This window comes from Bufo gargarizans, chromosome 3 (genome assembly GCF_014858855.1).
Source record: "Bufo gargarizans isolate SCDJY-AF-19 chromosome 3, ASM1485885v1, whole genome shotgun sequence".
Taxonomy (NCBI): domain Eukaryota; kingdom Metazoa; phylum Chordata; class Amphibia; order Anura; family Bufonidae; genus Bufo; species Bufo gargarizans.
In genome coordinates, this window is record NC_058082.1 from 26,083,392 (window position 1) to 26,105,412 (window position 22,021).

A 22,021-nucleotide genomic window follows, 5' to 3' on the forward strand; every position below is an offset into this window, starting at 1 on the left:
TCATATTTTAGCTTTTCCTTTTCAATAACTTAGCAAAGATTTTGACCGTTCTGTTTTCACTTTATCATTATGGGGTATTGAGTGCAGAATGATGGGGGGGGAACCTGAAAGGGTCTTTAGACTTTCCGAATCTATTGCATACCCTTCACTGGAAAAACTTCATCCCTACTCCACCAAATAGTACAACAGGCAGTATGCATTCCTAGTGTTCTCTGAGCATCCTCCAAACACTGATTCAGCCATCAGGTAGGTGAGAGTTGAATCATAATTCCAGAGAAGACGTTTCTACTGCTCCAGAGTCCAGTGATGACCACTCTGCTTGGAACTGCGCATGGTGACTTTAGGCTTCTGCTACATCTGATCGACCATAGACACCCACTTCATGTAGCCCATGATGTACAGTTCTTGGGCTTTGAGAGTCTTTAACTCTGTAGTGAGTAATGAAACATTAAATGGGCAGATTTTGCACGCCATGCTGTTCAGCAGTCGACAACGCCATTTTGGAAGTTTACGAGTGCTACCACTTCATGGATGAGCAGTTACTTCTAGATACTTCCACTTCACAATAATGACTCTTACTGGTGATGGAGGCAGATCCCAAATTTTACAAACAGACTTGAGTTTAATGTGGCCTCCTATGACAGTGCCCTGTTTTAAGTCACTTAGCTCTTCCGTACGACCCACACGAGGGGACTAGGGATCAGGTCATGTTGAAATCCACCATGCTCAATCCTTAGTAGTCATACAGCTCACATACGCTGGCTCAGATCCAGCTTGCCCGAACAAAAACTTTCTCCAGTTCTTCTGAGAAGACTTGGTTGCTAAGTGTCTCCTGAAGATGGAGGAGACCAGGATGAGATGGAGACCTGTTTCAGGAGTTTAGGTGATTTTTTTTTTCCTTCAAACTTTTTAACATATTCATTTTTAGGTTTTGTGTCCCTTTAAATTTCCAGTTCCAGTCAATTAACACCTTCTACAGGAGGCAGTCTATGAAGAGGCCCGGCTAGCGGACTGAATCATTGCTGTGTTACATTATCACCGTTCCTGGTTGGAACAACAGTTTCCACTGAGACTTCCTGTGCTGTACGACTTCTCGGGCAGAATGTAATCTGAGCCCTGAACATTTCACTGGACTAAACATAAACATGTTCCATTCATCTCCTGTTTCCTGCAGGTATCACTTCTGCTGAGCCGCGATAACGTCCAGTGCCAAGTATTAAACTGGGGATCCTTGCGCCAGGGAAGGAGGGGGAGCATTACCCTGCAGTGAATGTCTCACTGTTTGCAGTTTTGGTCTCCAGCAGCTCCCAGGATACTAAAAATAAACCCGGATAAATATTTTCTCATGATCTGCAGAGATCGCTTGAGGGTCAGCCCCAAGATGTCTAAGGAAGGGTCCTGTAAATCCCACAAAACGTCAGGATAAATGAGAGAAAACAAGTGCTTCTGCTATAACTGGCTGAGAATGCATTTTCCTAAACGTTTTTGGCAGGTTGTTAAATTATGCTTTTGAAAAACATTCACAAAGAGAAACAAAGGAAACGGGGACAAAAAAAAAAATGAATTCATACCATAAATATTTTATGAAGTTTTTTTTTTACAGGTAAAATGCCCAGATCCCAGACATTCACTATCAGCTGGATGGATCCAGTGACCGCTTCTTTCTGCTGAATGGTACGGTTAGGGACCCAACAATCAGATAAAGATGGCCTATCCTAAGGATACATTGCTATATCCTGGAAAACCCCTTTAAAGGGAACCTGTCACCGAGATTTGGGGTATAGAGCTGAGGACATGGGTTGCTAGATGGCCGCTAGCACATCCACAATATCCAGTCCCCATAGCTCTGTGTGCTTTTATTGTGTAAAAATAACGATTTGATACATATGCAAATTAAGCTGAGATGAGTCCTGTCCCTGACTCATCTCACGTACAGGACTCATCTCAGGTTAATTTGCATATGTATCAAATCGTTATTTTTACACAATAAAAGCACACAGAGCTATGGGGACTGGATATTGCGGATGTGCTAGCGGCCATCTAGCAACCCATGTCCTCAGCTCTATACACAAAATCCCGGTGACAGGTTCCCTTTAAGCACTTCATGGGGTGTAATAAAGCCATAATTCTATATATTCAAGAACATGAGTTTTACTCATTAAAGTCACCAACCAGAAAATATATATATACAGTATATTGAGGCTCTGACCTATTATAAAGGACTGGTCTGGGGGCCGATTATACTTCTGCCAGCTTGTCAGCATCCAGTGCTAGAAGTAGGGTCCTTCAAGAGCACGTCTTCAGCCTGTATAAGGGTACTTTCACACTTGCGGCAGGACGGATCCGTAAGGCTGTTCACCATGTCGGATCCGTCCTGTGGCTATTTCGCCGTGCCGCCGCTCCGTCCCCATTGACTATAATGGGGACGGGGCGGAGCTCCGGCGCAGCACGGCGGTGCACGGTGAAAGCCGTCGGACTAAAAAGTACTGCATGTCCAACTTTTTAGTCCGGCGGCTTTCGCTGTGCTGCGCCGGGCCCCATTATAGTCAATGGGGACGGAGCGGCGGTCCGGCGGCACGGCGAAATAGCCGTAGGACGGATCCGACATGGTGAACAGCCTGTCGGATGCGTCCTGCCGCAAGTGTGAAAGTACCCTTATACAGACAGATCAATAAGCGATTGTCGGGAGGGAACTGTTCTCTCTTGGCAATCGCTTGCTAGATAGCAGAGGAGACCGCTGCTATTACATGCAGCGATCTCCTCTGCAGCAGGGGGAGCAGCGATCATTATGGCATCGCTCCTCCCCATACTGTCTAGCAGTTTGCCGGTGGCAGATCACTAGTAGACAGCACGATCTGCCGCCGGCAAGCGCTGATTTTTAAGCATGGTTAAAAATCAGAATTGCCCGATGGGCAGTATTACACGGCCAGATGATCGCTAACAAGCGATGATCGCCCGCGATTATCGGCCAAAATATTGGCTGGCGTAATACAGACCTAAAGAGAACCTGTCACCGGGATTTTGTGTATAGAGCTGAGGACATGGGTTGCTAGATCGCCGCTAGCACATCCGCAATACCCAGTCCCCATAGCTCTGTGTGCTTTTATTGTGTAAAAGAAACTACGATTTGATACATATGCAAATGAACCTGAGATGAGTCCTGTCCCTGACTCTTCTTACATACAGGACTCATCTCAGGTTAATTTGCATATGTATCAAATCTTTTTTTTTACACAATAAAAGCACACAGAGCTATGGGGACTGGGTATTGCAGATGTGCTAGCGGCGATCTAGCAATCCATGTCCTCAGCTATATACACAAAATCCCGGTGACAGGTTCCCTTTAAGTCTATATAGAAGCAGGTGAAAAGATCATGGTGTCCACCTGTAATCCATGCTGAAGGCTGAACATAATACCACCCATAGTCATGTTAGGAGAGACTGTGATGTCTGTAATCATTGTCTTGATGACCTGATATCCTTGTTTTCTGCCCCAAATGAATATTTACAATACAAACAGCCAATTGAATAGAAAACTAGTGTTCCCTCAGGGCACTCCTTTAAATTACATGGCTGCCTCATGTACGGTATGCACCCGGAGACACTCATTTCAAAAGGCCCTTAATACATAATAAATGTCTTATCTTTCAAATTTCCACCTTAAAGGGGTTGTGCAAGAAATAAGGGGGGGGGGGGGGGGGATGTCAGGTTTTGGTAATCCCCCCACATAGCAGAAAAAGAATGCTTACTGACCTTCCTCCTGGCGTTGGCTCCCCGCTTCTTATCCTCCAGGCCTGCGATGTTCCACTGGGCATCCTCGATGTCAACATCTGGTTTTACATCTCCGCAGCCAATCACTGACCATTTCTCATGACGTAAGGGGATCCGGTCTCCACTGCAGCCAGTGATTAGCTCCGGAAATGGAGGAGAAGGAGCGGGGAACCAGCGATGGGAAGCAGGTAATCTTTCCTTTATAGATCCGGCAAAGTGGCAACTCCTTCGGCCCATTCTTGCACAACCCTTTTAATGCTCCAACTAAAAAATTCAGGGTATGATTAAGAACTTGATCCCTTAGGCCTCATGCACATGAACGTGTGCTGGCCGGGCCCGTGCTGTGGACCACAAATTGTGGTTCGCAATGCACGGGCACCAACCAACCGTTACTTAAATGGGATCCGTGATGCGCATCCGACTGCCCTCACCGCTAAAAAGTAGTGCATGCATTACTTTTTTGCGGTGCTGAGGCACAGTCAGAAAACCCGCGGAAGCCCTTGGTAGAGCTTCTGTGGGCTTCTGATCTGTGCCTCCGTTCCGCACCTCACAGCATCTCCCGGATTGCAGACCCATTCAAGTGAATGGGTCCCCACCTATGATGCAGGGTGCTGCTGTTTGCAGGCCACAATATGGGCCACGGCAGGCAACGGCCGTGTGCATGAGCCCTTATTCTGTACACTACCAGTTGCTTCAGTCTCACCCCAGTTTAATTGAAGAAATGTCATGGGTTCTTCTGGATTTTCTAGAACTTTGTCAGTGCAAGAACTCATCATGAAAATTGCGTCTGAGCAATGAAATCTGTTCCATCAGCAGCAACAATTATCATAAATGTTTAAAGGTGTTCTCTGGGCTATAGGTCATTAATATCAGATCGGTCGAGGTCCGACACCCAGCACCCCCACGGATCAGCTGTTTCTGGCTGCCGCAGCGCTGGTAACTGCAGTGTAGAGTGAACAGAGCTGGAAGAAGACAGTTCCATCCACTGTGTAGTGGTCCTGCCGGCGTACTGCAGCCCAACTCCCATTTAATGAATGGAAGCTGAGCTTCAGTACGCAAGAATTGGAAACTACAACATTGTCGGACTGGCCCACCAGAGAACCAGAGGATCCTCCAGTGCGCCCAGGCTCTGATACCATAGTGGGCCCCAAAGGGCAGTAGAAAAAAAAAAAACACTTGGAGCTTCCTTTGAATCAAATTCTATTAAGACTTTATTGATGATATAAGGGTCTGTGGCCCTAAGAATAATTTTTCTCTGGTGGGCCCAAGGAACCCACAGTTTACGTAGCCTTCCTCTTCTACTCCATAAACTGGTTATGGTGCTGTGACATCCCGAAACAGCTGATTGTTGAGGGTGCCAGGAGTCGGACCCCCACCAATCTGATATCGATGACCCGTCCAGAAGATAGGTCATCAATATCTGTAGTCTGGAGAACCCCTTAAAAAAAATTCATTTGTGCTACTAATTCTGCATTACTGCTTCTACTGCTACTTTCATGGCAGATCTCTTCATTGACGGTGCCATATGTCCCACTGTGACCGGAGAGCTCAGCCCTTTTCCCATGCAGAATGCAAATGGTGGACACCTTGTAAGACCTTTATCATGTGCTCCGAAAAGGCTTGTGACACGTGCAGCAAACGAATCGACACCTTACAAGACGCTGGTCATTTGCGTATCATTTAAGAAGAGGAGCTCCTGTCATTCCAGCTGGACAGTCCCTACCCATGTGTGCTGTTATAGGACAAATGTCCAACATAGAAGAGGACCCCTCTTGGCTGCAGGGTACTTCCACAATGAAAGCATCTGCTGCAGCTCTTTTTCCACCTCAGAACTGAACAGATACTGTAGATATTAAAGGGATGAATAGACCCTAGTGGTAAGTGGCCCCAAAAGGAAGCCAAATGCTTGTTGTTTCTCCTGGTTCTCTTGAAGCCCACTATGGTATCAGAGCCTGGGACCACCAGAGGCTCCTCTGGTACTCTGGTGAGTGAGTCTGACCCTGCGTACGGCCATGTGATTTCACCACGAAATCGTGCAGTCATTGGCTGCCATGGGTGGATGTGGCTTGGACATGTGTGGTTCAGCCGTGCCATCTGGCCGTACCCTGAGAGGAAAGAAAATGAACAAGCCAACAGAAATCAAGCCAAAATCCAACGCAAAGATAATACAGGAAGGGCAAACCAAAAAGCAGTTAAAGGAACGTCTCATTTTTTGTCTCAAGATCCCTATATACAAGTCCTTCTCTTCACCATAGACACCTTCCACACATGCGGACTGTAAGCTGAAAATCACCACCTTCAGAGGACAGTGTCCTAGTATACAGAGGAAGCCGCTCGAAGGATGGCCATGCTACCCATAGCAACCAATGAGATCTCAGCTTTCACTTTCACACACGCACTGCAAAAATAAAAAGAAACTAAACATGGTTGCTATGGGCAACAAGGCAATTTTTTACACTGGCCCATCTTTTGGGCTTTCAGTAAGCGGCGTTTCTTCTATATTTTTGACATAAGGTTTTTTTTTATTAGCTTTCCACCATCGTAGCTTGTTTTTTCGCGGGAAGGGATTGCAGTTTTCACTGGCACCATTTTGAATGTCGGCTGATGAGCTGACAGAGGATGCCACCCCTCTTCCATTCAAAGCTTTTCGTCGCTACACATCACAGCATCTAAGGGGTTAAATCGCTGCGGGATGGGAGCGGATGGTATATTAGGGGTTCTGCCCTTGCGTCATACATTTAGGGCACAATGGGGGACCTTCCTAATTGCACGTAATCAGCCAGTTCACGTTCAGAAAAAGCTGACTGTAGCGTTCGTCCATGAAATGACAGAAAATTGCCTGCCCCCCCCCCCCCCATAATGACTACTTTGGTTTCAAATAAGTGACCCTGCTGGACCTCAACCAGAAGTATGGAGATCCGGGGTCCTCACCGACTGCAGCAAATCCTATGACTGGTGTGTGTGTGTACAGATTTTTAGAGAACCAGTTCTAGGAATGTTTTTTTCTCCTAGATCCTCAACTTTGAAGTCTTTTTCCTAACATCTTGTAATGTTTGGAGAGAGGAGCAGCAAGTCTTGTCCCTTTTACCCTGAAGGGTTAAACCTCGAGCACTGCCTCCTTCTGCTGCTAAATACCGTCCAGATGTTTTGTATAGAACTATACCCGGTAACAATAGAACGGCGCGTGAAGACGTAACTAGAACCCACATCACACAATACGTTCTAGACCCGTGAAATTCTACTCACTGTTGTAGAACGTTTCCTCGCAGACAAATCCCGGGCAAAAGATGACGATTAAATACACCAAGTCCAACACGTTATTCTGTGCTCTGTCTGCTTCCCATATCCTGTCCTCCTTCTCTGTACCCCTCCTGCCTCTTTCTTCCTTCCGTCTATCTCCAGGACACAGATATAATGCCCTGACTGAACCACCAGGCCACCTACTGCTGACAGAGGGACTGCAGGACGCAGTTCAGGGACCAGCTTAACTATGGCCAGAGGCTTCGGGAGAGAATCTCAGCCCATCGTGGACGTAACGGGTTACTTTTCTTATGCTGCAGTTGCAGTCCATAGGAATACATTGAGATTAATAGTTTTTTTTCCTGGAGGGAGCTTTTTCCCCAGATAAAATCACACACTGCAGCGACCCAGGAGAAGGGAGCGAAGGATGGGAGTGGTAGCTGTGGTGGCAGTAGTCACAGGTCACAGTGGTGATCCTCACCCTGGCGCTCCCTGGGGGCGAACAGTGGAAGAAGGGTGCACCCTTTATTTCCCCGGGGCACACTCTGGTGTGGGAACTTCTATATGGAGGTAGTTGGGGTGCCCTGGGTGTTCAGTGTTGATCTGGGTGCAAGGCAGGAAAGCAGGTGGAATGGTGGTAGAGTCAGTAACTAGGCCAGTGGGTGTAAATAAATAAGTCTCTCTTTACTAAAGTGCAGAATAGGAGTAGTAGTACATCCAACAGTAACAAGGCACAGTTCCAAGTAGATCACAGTGCAAGTCCTCCCAAACAGCAAAATATGGACAGTAGCAATCATGAAAGTTATACTACAGTACTCCTTCCCTGTTAGGTCTCTCTGCAGAACCTTAGGCATGCAGTCAGGTTTTTGTTAAATACATCTGCAAATGTGTCAAACTGTCTCCAAATGTGGAACGATGCACTAGCAATTTTCCCTCTCACAGCAGAAAAGTCTCTATGCCATAAACGTGCACAATACCTTGCTGACTGGCCCCAATGCATGGAGACTTCTTTGTCTTTCAAGCACTTCTGATAGTCAAGTAGCTTTGTTGGCTGTAGAAGTCTCAGAGATGAAGGTTCTCTGAGCTTGGGACTAGCTCTGAGGAGCAAGCATATGTAGGTACTCTCTGTTCCTCAGGCAGAACTAGACTCTCCACAGACTAACCAGGGGGGCAAGGTGTTAACTCTCAACAGCCCATACAATGCCATTAGGTACACAAACTTTTCACTGAACAGTATTACTTTACAATAATTACCCTTTACAATGTCCCTGTTCGGGGGGACTGCAGCATGATCTTTAAGGAATTGTCTACAATTGGTGTTTGAAATTAACCACAGGAACCTCCATAGACAAAGAAATTCTAATACACTAACTTACCACAGAAAGTCTTTTTCTGTCTCCCAACGCAGGTGAGTGATGTCACCACGCCATTTGATAATATTAACATGACTAATGACAGAAAATCAAAACGAGGGATATCACCTATATGTTAGCTGGGTGAGCCGGTCTTTGGTGTCCCTACAAGTCCTAGCATGTCCTATACCAGGGAACACTAATGCAAATGTCTATAAGGATTCAGTCAACCCTGTAGAGACTAAAAGGGGCTCTTGTTGTGTGCATGTGCCACTAATAAAGAGGCAGAGAACCCACCTCGATGGAGCTTCAGACCAAACATGCCCAGCCCAGAAAGTCCAGTTAATGTAAGCAATGATAGTGGTCCAATCTAACTTGTAAAGTTATTTTGGAAGAGTTTGAGGTGACATGGGGACAAGAGTGTATGTACCATTCCATGCAACTGCTCTATGGGACCCTTAGGAAAATAGGCCCAAGAGCTTTTTGGTCCTACCACTTCTGATATTAGGAGGTGGTAAGGACTTGTTGAGGACTGCCCAAATCCAGAGGAAAGTTCTTCTGGAAGAGTTTGAGGTGACATGGGGACAAGGGTGTATGTACCAGTCCATGCAACTGCTCTATGGGCTCTTAGGAAAAGAGCGCCAAGAACTTTTTGGTCCTACCCCTTTTGATATTAGGAGGTGGTGAGGACTTGTTGAGGACTGCCCAAATCCAGAAGAACTGCATTCAAGATGGTGAGGATTTCACCCAAGGTTCATAAAAAGCAGGTAGAGGAGAAACACTTTTTTTAATGCTCTGCTCTGAGCACCCCATTTGATTTTTGTTATGCCCCCCACCCCGTCTTCTGTGTGCGCAACTGCATAAGGAGCTTGCAAAGTCCTATCATTCAACATCCAATAATCCAGAATACCCGATAATTCAACAACATGACGGTTCTTCAAGTGCTGGACCAAATAAAATGCCAAATCACACATGTAAAGGGGTCGTCTCACTTCAGTAAATGGCATTAATCATGTAGAGCAGGCATCCTCAAACTGTGGCCCTCCAGCTGTTGTAAAACTACAACTCCCACAATGCCCTGCTGTAGGCTGATACCTGTAGGCTGTTCGGGCATGCTGGGAGTTGTAGTTTTGTAACAGCTGGAGGGCCGCAGTTTGAGGATGCCTGATGTAGAGGAAGTAAATACAAGCCACTTCCTAATGTATTGTGATTGTCCATATTGCTTCCTTTGCTGGCTGGATTCATTTTTCCATCACATTATACACTGCTCGTTTCCATGGTTACGACCACCCTGTAGTCCAGTAGCGGTGGCCGTGCTTGCACAATATAGGAAAAAGCACCAGCCTATATGAGCTACCACGGCCCCGGCCACCAGAGAGACTGGCACTTTTTTCTATAGTGTGCAGGCACGACCACCACCGCTGGATATTAGGTTGGTCGTAACCATGGAAACGAGCAGTATATAATGTGATGGAAAAATTAATCCAGCCAGCAAAGGAAGCAATATGGACAATAACAATACATTAGTAAGTGGCTTTTATTAAGTTTCTCTAAATAGTAAATACAATTTCCTGAAGTGAGACAACCCCTTTAAGTAGTACTTTTACCAAAATCACTTTGCTGTCACTTTGGCAGCACCTGTATTTGCGCAGACGGTAGAGCAATGGGCGCACTCGCCTATTGACCAATAACGGATGCCGTGTGCCCGATCGGGTCCCTATTGCCCATGGAGGATATATACAAAAATGCTCTTTATGGAACAGCACAACAGACTCTACTTGTTGATGGGCTCAACTGGAGTGTAAGATCAGAATGGCGATGTTTTGGACCAATAGTCGGACCTACGCTTCAGACCTGTTTTTGCAGATATGATGAACGGTAAAACGGATGCCGCAATATTCTAACCCCCCCATTAAAAATCCTGGAGCCTGGCGAGTCTTTTATACTTGCAGGACAGTGATTCATACATCAGATATGCCATTCACAAGCATCACAATAGGCATCTATTTACACTTTATACTGCAGCCCATTTCAGCGCTGCAAAATGCCCAGTGCCCACATTCTACTGTCAGTAAATAGATGCCAATGGGCACTGAGTAAATGAAGAATCAGATCTATGACACATCACATTACCGGATATTGAGAAGCCTACACCTATGAGTAAGCTCAGCATCACAATGCCTATGAGCCAATACAGGAACTTAGAGTTGGCACTGGAAGACCAGGGAGCTGTGATATAAGTTAAAGTGGTCTCCTATCTCTATAAAAAAGGCTGAATTTTGGAGGGCCATGGCTGTAGGGGACATCCATATTGCGGTCCCTAAAGACACACTGAGGGCTATATACACAGCAAATCCATAGAAGTAGCTGCATGGAAGTATCTGCATGAACAAACATAGCAAAATCCATGGCCTCCGACATCTGGGGTCAGAGGCCTCCAACATCTCAGGTCAGGGGCCTCCAACATCTCAGGTCAGGGGCCTCCAACATCTCAGGTCAGGGGCCTCCAACATCTCATGTTAGGGGCCTCCAGCATCTCATGTTAGGGGCCTCCAACATCTCATGTTAGGGGCCTCCAACATCTCAGGTCAGGGGCCTCCAACATCTCAGGTCTGGGGCCTCCAACATCTCAGGTCTGGGGCCTCCAACATCTCATGTAAGGGGCCTCCAACATTTCAGGTCAGGGGCCTCCATCATCTCAGGTCAGGGGCCTCCAACATCTCAGGTCAGGGGCCTCCAACATCTCAGGTCAGGGGCCTCCAACATCTCAGGTCAGGGGCCTCCAACATCTCAGGTCAGGGGCCTCCAACATCTTAGGTCAGGGGCCTCCAACATCTCAGGTCAGGGGTGGAATTTTCAGTACAGGTCTATTACATGCCTCATTTATAGGAACTCAATAACCCCTTTCGAGAAAAGACCCCTTGTGATGATTCAGAATACACTGTGAGTGCACCGAGGTAGGTAGCCTCCAAATAAGCCAGGGCAACTGCCTACCAAGCAAAGGTTACCCTGAATCTGCTGAGGGTTGGTGATAGTATATTTCCCCCACAATGGAAATTCTCTGACCAAATTGCAAGGCTATGTCTACCATCGTAACCAACATACCTTCGGTAGAGTCAAAGGAAGTAGGAAGCAGAAAATATGACTGCAGGGTCAGACTACACAAGGTGTGTTTGTAGTCTGTAACCATGGAGACATATAGGTCTCCATAGTCACTGCAGAGACAAAACGGTAGGAAATTTTTAACCAAAACTATTTGCAAAGTTGCTTCACTTCCTATGTTAGATGTATCGAGGCAATGACATAGCACCGGCACCTGACTTTACAGCACACAGACAAGCATTGAGCGGCTCAAAGACCTCTCCAAAAGTTGCATCTCACCACCAAATTTCCATCCACTTCTACTGGGAGATGACATCTGTAGGACTACATTGCAAGAACGTCAAGACACCCTGACACAGTCCAGCAGCTCTGAAGCCAAACACCCAAATATCTCCACATCTGCAAACCCTCAATGGTGCATCCCCCACCTGGACCCGACACCAAGCCGTCAGGGTGTGAACATCTGCAGCGACAGGCACGTGCCAGGCGGCGGGGTGATGAACCAAATATTTCTGCACCGTGTTAATGGATGGATGAGGGCAAATCACCTGGATATGGCAGAAGCGAGGCTTATGTAGTAATAGAAATTGCATAGCAGAAGAGGGAAGTAATACTGATATAGCAGAGCTGATTTTGTCATGGGCCCTATTCATTAACACGATGCCAGCTTGCATGCGACACGCCATATTAATGAAATATTTAACAGATAGACGTGGCATCATGGGCAACTAATTCAGAGACCTATTCCACCCCATGGTGCCCCTGGCTCATTTCAATAACTGCATCCTATTGCCTAATCCGGGAGGTACATACTGGGGTGCCAGCTTCAGTATCTGTACCCCAATATTACATTACTACTATAATAACACCCACGACAGAGAATCTGTAAAAGACCCGGTAGCTGGAGGTGTCCCTAGATTATTCTTCAATAGACCCCTGGCATTTCCCCAGCCGCTCTACCCCCTGGCATTCAGCTGTATCCTTGTCTGACCCTGTAATACAAGCCCTCCGCTCTGGATCACAGTGGGGGTCCCAAACAGCGGAGTTCCTCTATAATGTCCATATGCAAAAACAACTCCTTCAAGTTCGTCCTGTGATACCCAGTGTGGATTGTCTGCACCTCCCTGGCACCGAGCGCCACAAGCAGCTACATCCCTGCTGGCAGCAGAGGAGAGGGCATTTTATGTAGGAGGAGGGTAATAATACTAACGCTGGAGAAACGTGCCAGCGCGGTGCAAGGAACGACCATAATCATAGGTGCAAGGAGAGAAATAGAGAATTCTCCAACAACTGGTATAAGAGGCGCCAATGCACATCGTAGTAATAAAGAACACACTAAGAATAATAATATTATTACTGCGGATAATAAAGATACTACAGATATTACTAATATTAAGATACAGAGGTGCCAATGTGCGGTACAATAAAAAAAAAACTATGATAGTAGTAAAAAATATAATAATACCAATAAAAAATAAAATAATACATATAATAAAGATACTATTAATACTATTTAGATATAGAAGTGCCAATGCTTGCTATAATAAAAAATAAATAATAGTAGTAATAATAATAATAATTATAATAATAAAAATATATACACCAATGATGCCAGGGCAGATCCTAACAATAAATAACACAATAATAGTAGTAAAAATAATAATACATATAATAAAGATAAAAGTCCTGCGGAATATTCTATATGTGAGAATAATAACAATAATACCATAGGTGCCAATGCATGCTCTAATAATAAAGAACGCAATGCTAGTAGTAATAATGCTAGTAGTAATAATACTAGTAACACTACAGATGACACGGATACTACACACTAGTAATAGTAGGGCACTGACTCCATGCAGTGAGGGGCCTGGCAGGAGGTGGCACTGATCTGATGCCAGCCTGTCCCGCCGGCTGCCCCCAGGCTGGCACCCCGCACACTACTTTCTCCGGCTCCGCAGAGTGAGCGGGCACACAGCCGCCTGCTTACCTCTCGCACCAGTCCCAGGCAGACAGTCGGGGGGCGGCCGGGGGGCTCAGCATGGTCCCGTCACAGCGGGCAGTGTGCGCTGCGCTCCGGAGCTCTGCACCAACAATCAGCCCCATTCACTGGAATGAGAGGAATGTGCGAGCGCCGCCGGGTCCTAGAGCCGAGAGCAAGCTTATCTGCCTCTCGCCCTGGGTCCTAGTGCCGGCGGTCACCGAAACAAGATCTTAGCGACTGAGGTAGAACTGCGCAGGGTCTTACTGCCCGGCGATGTGTGCACCGAGAAGAATCTGATGGGTGGTGTGACTCTCCGGGTCCTAGAGCCGACTTTACATGAAATACTTGGAACTACCCTTTCCTCTCCACAACATAACATGCAGATTATGTCCTGAAACTGCACCCATCATCATAGCAATCAGAATGTGGGGAGTAATAATGTCCATTACTACTGAGCAGGACGGTTTAAAGGGGAAGTCACCTGTAAAGGACAATATGGCTGCCTGTCCCTCAGTTTTCAAGTCTGCAGGATTATACTGCACTATGCCAATTATCTATCTATCTACCTATCCATCCATCTATCTATCCTTCTATGTCCTCTCTTCTTCTCTATGTAGTACAGACCAGCCCATCCCCTGCGGAGCAGATCACAGCTGCACATCTGATTGGTGCTGCCGCCAGATCCTGTGCCGCCTGGGCGCTGCCTGCCAGATCCCGTGCCTCCTGGCCGCCGCTCCCCGGCGATTTGCTGGATTACAAGGATTACCCGGCCCATTATCACAGGAGCTTCCATCATCTCCCAGATCTGCTTCTGTCTTCCACATCTCCCAACCTGTAATCTTCCAATGGGAGCCAAATGTTCTGCCTTTAAAAGTCCAGGACAGCAGCCGCCATGTGTCCCCCAGATCCTGGATACAGGGGCAGCTGGAAGGGGATTTCACCTCTGAACACTAATAATAACAGGTCCAAATCAGTGTTCTGATTAATTACTTAACATACTTTCTAGAAATCAGAGCTCCTTGTAGGACACAGCTATATAAGCTGTGCCTACCTGCATCCACCGCTAGAGGGAGCCTAGGAGCTTACTGCATACTGTGTTCAATGCATACATAGTATACAGTAAGCTCTTAAGCTCCCCCTACTGGCGGTTGCAGGTAATGTCATATAACTATCTATGCAGGGAATTCGGAGCTCTGTATCAGAAAAAATGAGCTCTGACCACTATAAAGATATATATTAAAAGGATTATCCCATGACTGATGTAAAAAATGAAATCGGACGTCATATAGTACAGGACAATCTCTCTCTAGCTAGAACCAGCCTTGTACCTCACATGGATCCAGAGATCTCCACATTCATTGTTTCAATTGCTCTGCTAGATTTATTTGAGGCTGGGAGCTCAAGGGACGTGTCCTTTCTGCTGTAGCTCTTTTCTTATAACTGTAATTGGTGGCAGTTGAAGATTTAAACTGAGAGTGTGCGACCACCTCTGTGTGGTGGACAAGAAATAAGGAAAGGAACGAACAGCAGGTGGCGCTGTACAGATACATTATATTGAATAGCTTACTGGCTGTACTACATTTTTAATGACAAGCAGTTACAAAAGTATTCATATCCAGGGGCTGGTTTGAAAAATGTAGAATATTTTTGTGGCACAACCCCTTTAAGATATTAAACAGCACAGGATTTGGATCTCGAAATAAGATGGAGGTGAAGGTTTCCTTTAACTTCTCTAGTTAGTGAAGCTGCTATGTTCTCACCTTCATACGAGGTCACATTGTGATTGTGCTAAGCCTGCAAATGTCTTCATTATGTCAGGTCTGTGTGTCATTCCCTGCAAGGAGCCAGATGTCTCCTCAGCCTCTGACTGTTCCTCATGCTGACTCAGTGTCGTCTGTGTTTCTGTCCTCCGTCACAGAACATGAAGGGGTCCAGGGGCACAGACATTTGAGGTCTGTCCTCACCATTCCCAACGGCAGTCCCATGACTGGAAGGACATAGCCCTTTGGTCAGTGTGATCACTCCAGCTCAAGTGATAAGCGCTCCTCTAGTGCACCACGGCTCTAGTAGTTGGTAATGGACCCATGACCGCCAGAGCCCAGGAGTCTCCATCACTCTCAGCTCACCCGTGGGAACAATAATTGGCTCTGCTATCATTCAGTCTGCATTGACATTGTCTGAAGTCTGCTATCTGAATCCAAGGCAATACATATTTCTAGTTTCCTAGTCCTTCTCCCAATCACAACTGCAGTGACCCAGCGGATCACCGCTAAAGAGTGAAATATTGTCTAAGCATGCTAATGTTAAAGTATTATCTTTTACATCTGAACTGAGAATCCCTAATGGTTATATATGGGCAACAAATAGTTAAATGGCAGCTTTTTTTTCTTCTTTTTTTTTTCAGTGCAGGTTTTCAGGCCGATGGGCTGGTCCCACCCCTGGTTATAGATTCTTAGCTGAGCAGGCCTAGAGCTGGGACGTGATTTGGGACGACAGGTTGGCCATTTGATCTGGGATCCGTATCCCGCAGCCTGAGCATTGCAGAAAGAGTTAATGAGAATGGAATTGCACGCCTGTGGTTATTTGGAAAGACTGCAAAGTGTATCCAGACAGAGAGACTCAGGGAGGACTACTACTACCATCATTGCTACTGCCTATACTGGGATATACCGCAGTACTGCGCCTATTGCTGTTATATGTGCTGCAACTCCTATCATCTATTCAGTAGAGAGACTTTATTACTGGTTATTGACTCCACCATCCATCCTCCGGCCTCGCACCCTGCCAACCACCCACCATCAAGGGCACCCCAACTACCACCAGGCAGGGGCCCCCAAGAAGCCCAGACTGTGCCCTGAGAGAAGAAAGGATGCTCCCTCTGATCATTGCCACCATGAGAGCTAGCAACCCCATCATTGTCACTGTCACAACCATTCTCCTCCTCCTGTTCTCCCCTCCTGGGCTCGCTGCACACCCAAAGAATTCAGCTGCAGATAGACAGCCATATAACTCCAAATAACTCCCTATAACTCCCTGTAACTCGATATAACACCATATAACTCCCTATAACTCCATATAACGCCATATAACTCCCTATAACTCCATATAACGCCATATAACTCCATATAACCATATAACGCCATATAACGCCATATAACGCCATATAACTCCATATGACTCCATATAACGCCATATAACTCCATATAACACCATATCACCCTATATAACACCATATAACTCCATATCACCCCATATAACGCCATATAACTCCATATAACTCCATATACCACCATATAACTCCATATAACCATATAATGCCATATAACTCCCTATAACTCCATATAACCATATAACGCCATATAACGCCATATAACTCCATATGACTCCATATAACGCCATATAACTCCATATAACTCCATATAACACCATATAACTCCATATAACTCCATATAACACCATATCACCCTATATAACACCATATAACTCCATATCACCCCATATAACGCCATATAACTCCATATAACTCCATATACCGCCATATAACTCCATATAACCATATAATGCCATATAACTCCCTATAACTCCATATAACCATATAACGCCATATAACGCCATATAACTCCATATAACCATATAACGCCATATAACGCCATATAACTCCATATGACTCCATATAACGCCATATAACTCCATATAACTCCATATAACACCATATAACTCCATATCACCCTATATAACACCATATAACTCCATATTACCCCATATAACGCCATATAACTCCATATAACTCCATATACCGCCATATAACTCCATATAACCATATAATGCCATATAACTCCATATAACTCCATATAACGCCATATAACTCCATATAACTCCATATAACGCCATATAACGCCATATAACTCCATATAACGCCATATCACCCCATATAACGCCATATAATTCCATATAACGCCATATCACCCCATATAACGCCATATAACGCCATATAACTCCATATACCGCCATATAACTCTATATAACCATATAACGCCATATAACTCCATATAACTCCCTATAACGCCATATAACTCCATATAACGCCATATAACTCCATATAACTCCATATAATGCCATATCACCCCATATAACGCCACATAACTCCCTATAACTCCATATAACACCATATACCGCCATATAACTCCATATAACTCCATATAACCATATAACTCCATATACCGCCATATAACTCCATATAACTCCATATAACCATATAACGCCATATAACCCCATATAACGCCATATAACTCCATATAACGCCATATAACTCCACTGCTGCTGTAAAATTAGTTTTCCAGGATTGGATAAAAAGGTCTGTCTTGTTTTCCCAGAAACAGTGCAACATCTGTCCACGGTCTGTTTGGTTTTGCAGTTCAGCCCTATTCACTTAGATGAGGTGCAATACCAGTACAACCCACGGGCAGACGTGGCCAAGGGCGTAACAAGTAACCAGGGGCCTCAGAGCAAAACTTGGAATGAGGCCCCATTCCACCACGACCACTATCAACAATATCGTTAGGAAAGCTTATGATTGGTCACCCTAATGCACAAGGCTAAGGCACATATCTGATGTCATCGCACAAGGATGATGCACATAGTGATGTCACAGCACAGGGATAATGCACATAGTGATATAATAATAGGGGAATAATGTGCACAGTTGAAGGATAGTACATACATTGATGCCACAATATTGGCATAGTACACACAGTGATGTCACAACACATAATAAAGGCGGCGATGTCATAGTACAGGATTTGTGTACTCAGTGATGTCACATGGAAGAATAGTGCATATATGATGTCACAGAACAGGAATAATGTAGTGATGTCACAGTAGAAGAAAAATGCAAAAAGTAACACCAAACAGAAGAAGTAACCTTGAGGATCCATAATAAAACTTAGAATGAGGTCGTTCTAAATTTTCCACTGCCTTAATGTATATTTTATCACTAACTGCACCCTATGTCTGATTGGAAATGGCCCCCTTAGTTGTTGGGCCCCTAGCAACTGCCCTGATAGAGACACCCATGGATGTTGTGCTGGTCCTGGAAAATAAAATCAGATTGAGTTTTTCTTTCTTCACACGTGTCTGTAACTAGGACCTTTCAGGGTTCAATTCCCTGATGGGATGTCCTGGACCTTAATAATCTAGGCACGAATGTGGCCCTTGGGTTTCTTATCCTGCTGCAATCCCTGCCCCTCTCTGCAGGGGGCGCCAGCTTAAATTGATATCCTTAGGTGATGCTTGTAAGAACAGCAGGACAAAAATGGTGGCGCTGCACCATAAAGAGCTGTTGGGCGACAGCTACCTCTTTTCTACCCACCCCATACGCGCCCACTCTGCTGAGTATGCACTGTGTTCTCAATAGGGATAGTGGAATAACCACCTCACCACTCACCTCTGGCGGCAACTTTTCTCCCTTAAAGGGGTTGTCTCACCTCGGTATGTGACATTTATTTTGTGTAAAATGGTATTATAAGAACCTTACTAAATTACTTTCAATGCAGCAGTGGCGGCCGGTCTTGCACATTAACATAAAAATGACATGCTTTCTGGTGGCTAGGAGCGTGCATAGACTCACACGCATGCGCAGTAGCTCCCGTCCTATCTCCTCTCGCAGTGGCTTCCTTCCCCGGCCACTTTCGTACATTGCCATTGTTCCTCCGAGCCAACCGAGGCTGCTATTGAATAATGAGCAGCCTTGGCAGCGCGCACACAGGCAAGGAGTGGGATTACAGTGTCCCTGCGCCGCTTTCCTGCGCCGCCAGTCACACTATAAAGCATTGCCCCCTAGATTCATGAAAGTCCAGGCCTGCAGCGCTAAAGAAAGGAGGTGAAATGACCCCCATTTTAAAACAGAAAAGGATCAGGCATGTTGGATTTCACCTAAGAGAGTCTGGACACCCAATATACAGTATATTAGATGGTAGGCCAGTCTCGCGAAATCCACGGGATTGCCTGACATTCATACAATATCTTTGAGGTGTATAACGTTTTAGCTGTGATTGCTGCTCTTCTTCCGGACAATATTAACTCATATTCACCCCCCAAAAATACTCCCCGTATAACAGATCAGAAGTATCTGACACGTAAGGAGTTTCGAGCAGGAGTCAGGATCCCGTTGAATCCCTAGCATTTCTATGTATTGCGGGACTCTGTCCAATACTAGTAGTTCATCTATGAATCAGATGAGATTTCCCGTCACCACTCAAGTCCAGGGTTTTATAGCCATGAAGGTTTCATCCAGTTCACAATTTTCCATAGAGACAAGTGTAAGGACGGCCTCTCCCCCGCGCCGGAGAGTGAGCAAAGTGAAAAAAAGACAGTATGTGGAAAAAGAAAAAAAGTCTCGGCGTCGTCTCGGCACATCTGTTTTTAATATCAGGTTTCCAGAAAGTTGGTTGGCCTGTAATATCATGACCTGTTCCTCCGCTGGCCTGTACAGAGCCATGGCCGTATACTGTACGATTATTGGTTCTCTGAGGCTCATCCAGCTGAAGATTAGATTACAAGAGAGAAAACCAGCTGTCGGCGCGGTACCAAGGACGTTTTACGCCGGATTATGTCGTCTTAAAAGGCGGATCAGCATTAAATGTAAAATACTTAAAAAGCTGCAGTAATCCCAGATTGATCTTCTCCCTGCCCTAAATCACGTGAGCGGGCCACGAGGAGAGACCGCTTAGAGTCAGAGACGGCTGCGACTCATGTTCCGGTCAGGTATAAAAATGTCAATATTTGTTAAGATCTACAATCCTACCCACAGGGGGCGGTATAGTAAGACTTTGTGGTAACGCGTCTTGTTCATGCTTATTGCACTTTGCGGAACGGAACGGGCTGCCCATAATAGAGATGCCTATTCTTGTCCGCAAAACGGAGAAGAATTAGACATGTTCGATATTTTTTTTGCGACCCCACTGAATGGAGCAAAGGATGCGGACAGCATAAGGAGCGCTGTCCGCATCTTTTGCAGCTCCATTGAAATGAATGGGTCCACAACAAATGCGGCTCAGATGCGGAACCAAACAGCGTTCGTGTATATGAGCCCTTATACTGTAGGTCAGGCATGCTCAACCTGAGGCCCTCCAACTTTTACAAAACTACAACTCCCAGCATGCCCGAACAGCCTACAGCTATCAGCCTACAGCAGGGAATTGTAGGAGTTGTAGTTTTACAACAGCTGGAGGGCCGCAGGTTGAGCGTGCCTGCTGTAGGTGATTGGTTTTCAAACCATGTCCCTCTTGCTGTCTTAGGTAATAAAAGAACTGTGATCACTGCGCATGCGCTGTATGTTAATGGAGGAAGAGCCGCTCAGCTAAATAATCAGGGTGGCCGGTCTCTAAACAATGCTATTCTGCCAGGCCAAGCCAGCACCTGCTTCATCCAGCGCAGCGTGCAGATGAAGCTCAGGTCAGTGCACTTCTCTGCGCGTGCGCCAGATTCAGCCGGAGCTGGCTAGAGATGATGCATCTCAACCGGGTGAGATGACTATGAAGGAGCCTGGCCCTGTCAATCAAGAAGGGGAGGGAGGGGCTGGCAGAGAAACCAGGAGGAGCAAGGGTGCCACAGAGTGGCTTAGGTCCGCCCTTGGTGCACTTAACTGCTCATTTGAATATGGCTGAAAAAAAGTACTTTTTCTCCAGGATGAAGCAACAGATCACTGAAAGGTATCATTACATTCAGCTGATCTAGTCCTACATGACGACCAGATCAGTAATAATAGTGGTTAATTTGCTTTCCCCCATTCCTCGGTAGGGGGGCGACAAAGAGCGCAACGATAGCAATTGGCAGAGAGAAGAGACTATGAAATCTCTGCTCTACACAGAGGTCTCGAGGGAGAGTGCGACATTCAGAATACTAGCGCTAATAATATGCGCTGAAACAATAAAAAATGACTGCAAAATAAAACAGATAATGGTCCAGATTTATCAAGACCGGTGCCCGCCTTGTCTAAATGACATGCCTCCTGTACCCCTGGAGGAGGCATTTAATTTAGAGGAGGTGCCAGACCTCAAAACACAGCACAGGGCAATAATAAAGTTCCCCAAGGTGTTCATGCCACAGAGGGGTAGATCAGTTTAGGCTACTTTCACACTCGCGTTTGGTGCGGATACGTCTTGTATCTGCACAGACGGATCCGCACCAATAATGCAAACGCTTGTATCCGTTTATAACGGATCCGTTTGCATTATTTATTAAAAAAAAGTCTAAGTCAAAACAGACTTACATTGAAAGTCAATGGGGGACGGATCCGTTTTCAATTGCACCATATTGTGTCAGTGAAAAACGGATCCGTCCCTATTGACTTAAGGTCCATTCACACGTCCGTTGTTTTTTTCCTGATCTGGACCAGTTCTGTACCCATTCATTTTCAATGGGTCCTGAAAAAAAATGAAAATGAATGGGTACAGAACTGGTCCAGATCTGTTCCGCAAAAAACGGAACAGATCAGGAAAGAAACAACGGAAGTGTGAATGGACCCTTACATTGTAAGTCAGGACGGATTCGTTCGTCTCTGCATCGTCAGACG

General features: G+C 45.7%; 1 protein-coding gene across 3 annotated transcripts in view; it reads right to left on the bottom strand.

Annotated features, from left to right (window-relative positions):
- Nucleotides 1-22,021, bottom strand: part of AMOTL1 (angiomotin like 1) — a 105,012-nt gene that overhangs the window by 54,667 nt on the left and 28,324 nt on the right. Inside the window, exon 1 of one of the 3 annotated variants that reach the window (XM_044287360.1) lies at nt 13,456-13,581. The exons of 1 other annotated variant lie outside the window; for it this stretch is intronic. The gene's annotated coding sequence lies outside the window, so the exon portion shown is untranslated. Of the gene's footprint in view, nt 1-7,017; nt 7,142-13,455; nt 13,582-22,021 lie in introns of those variants that run through there. One more of the 3 variants, XM_044287362.1, reaches the window with a different exon arrangement.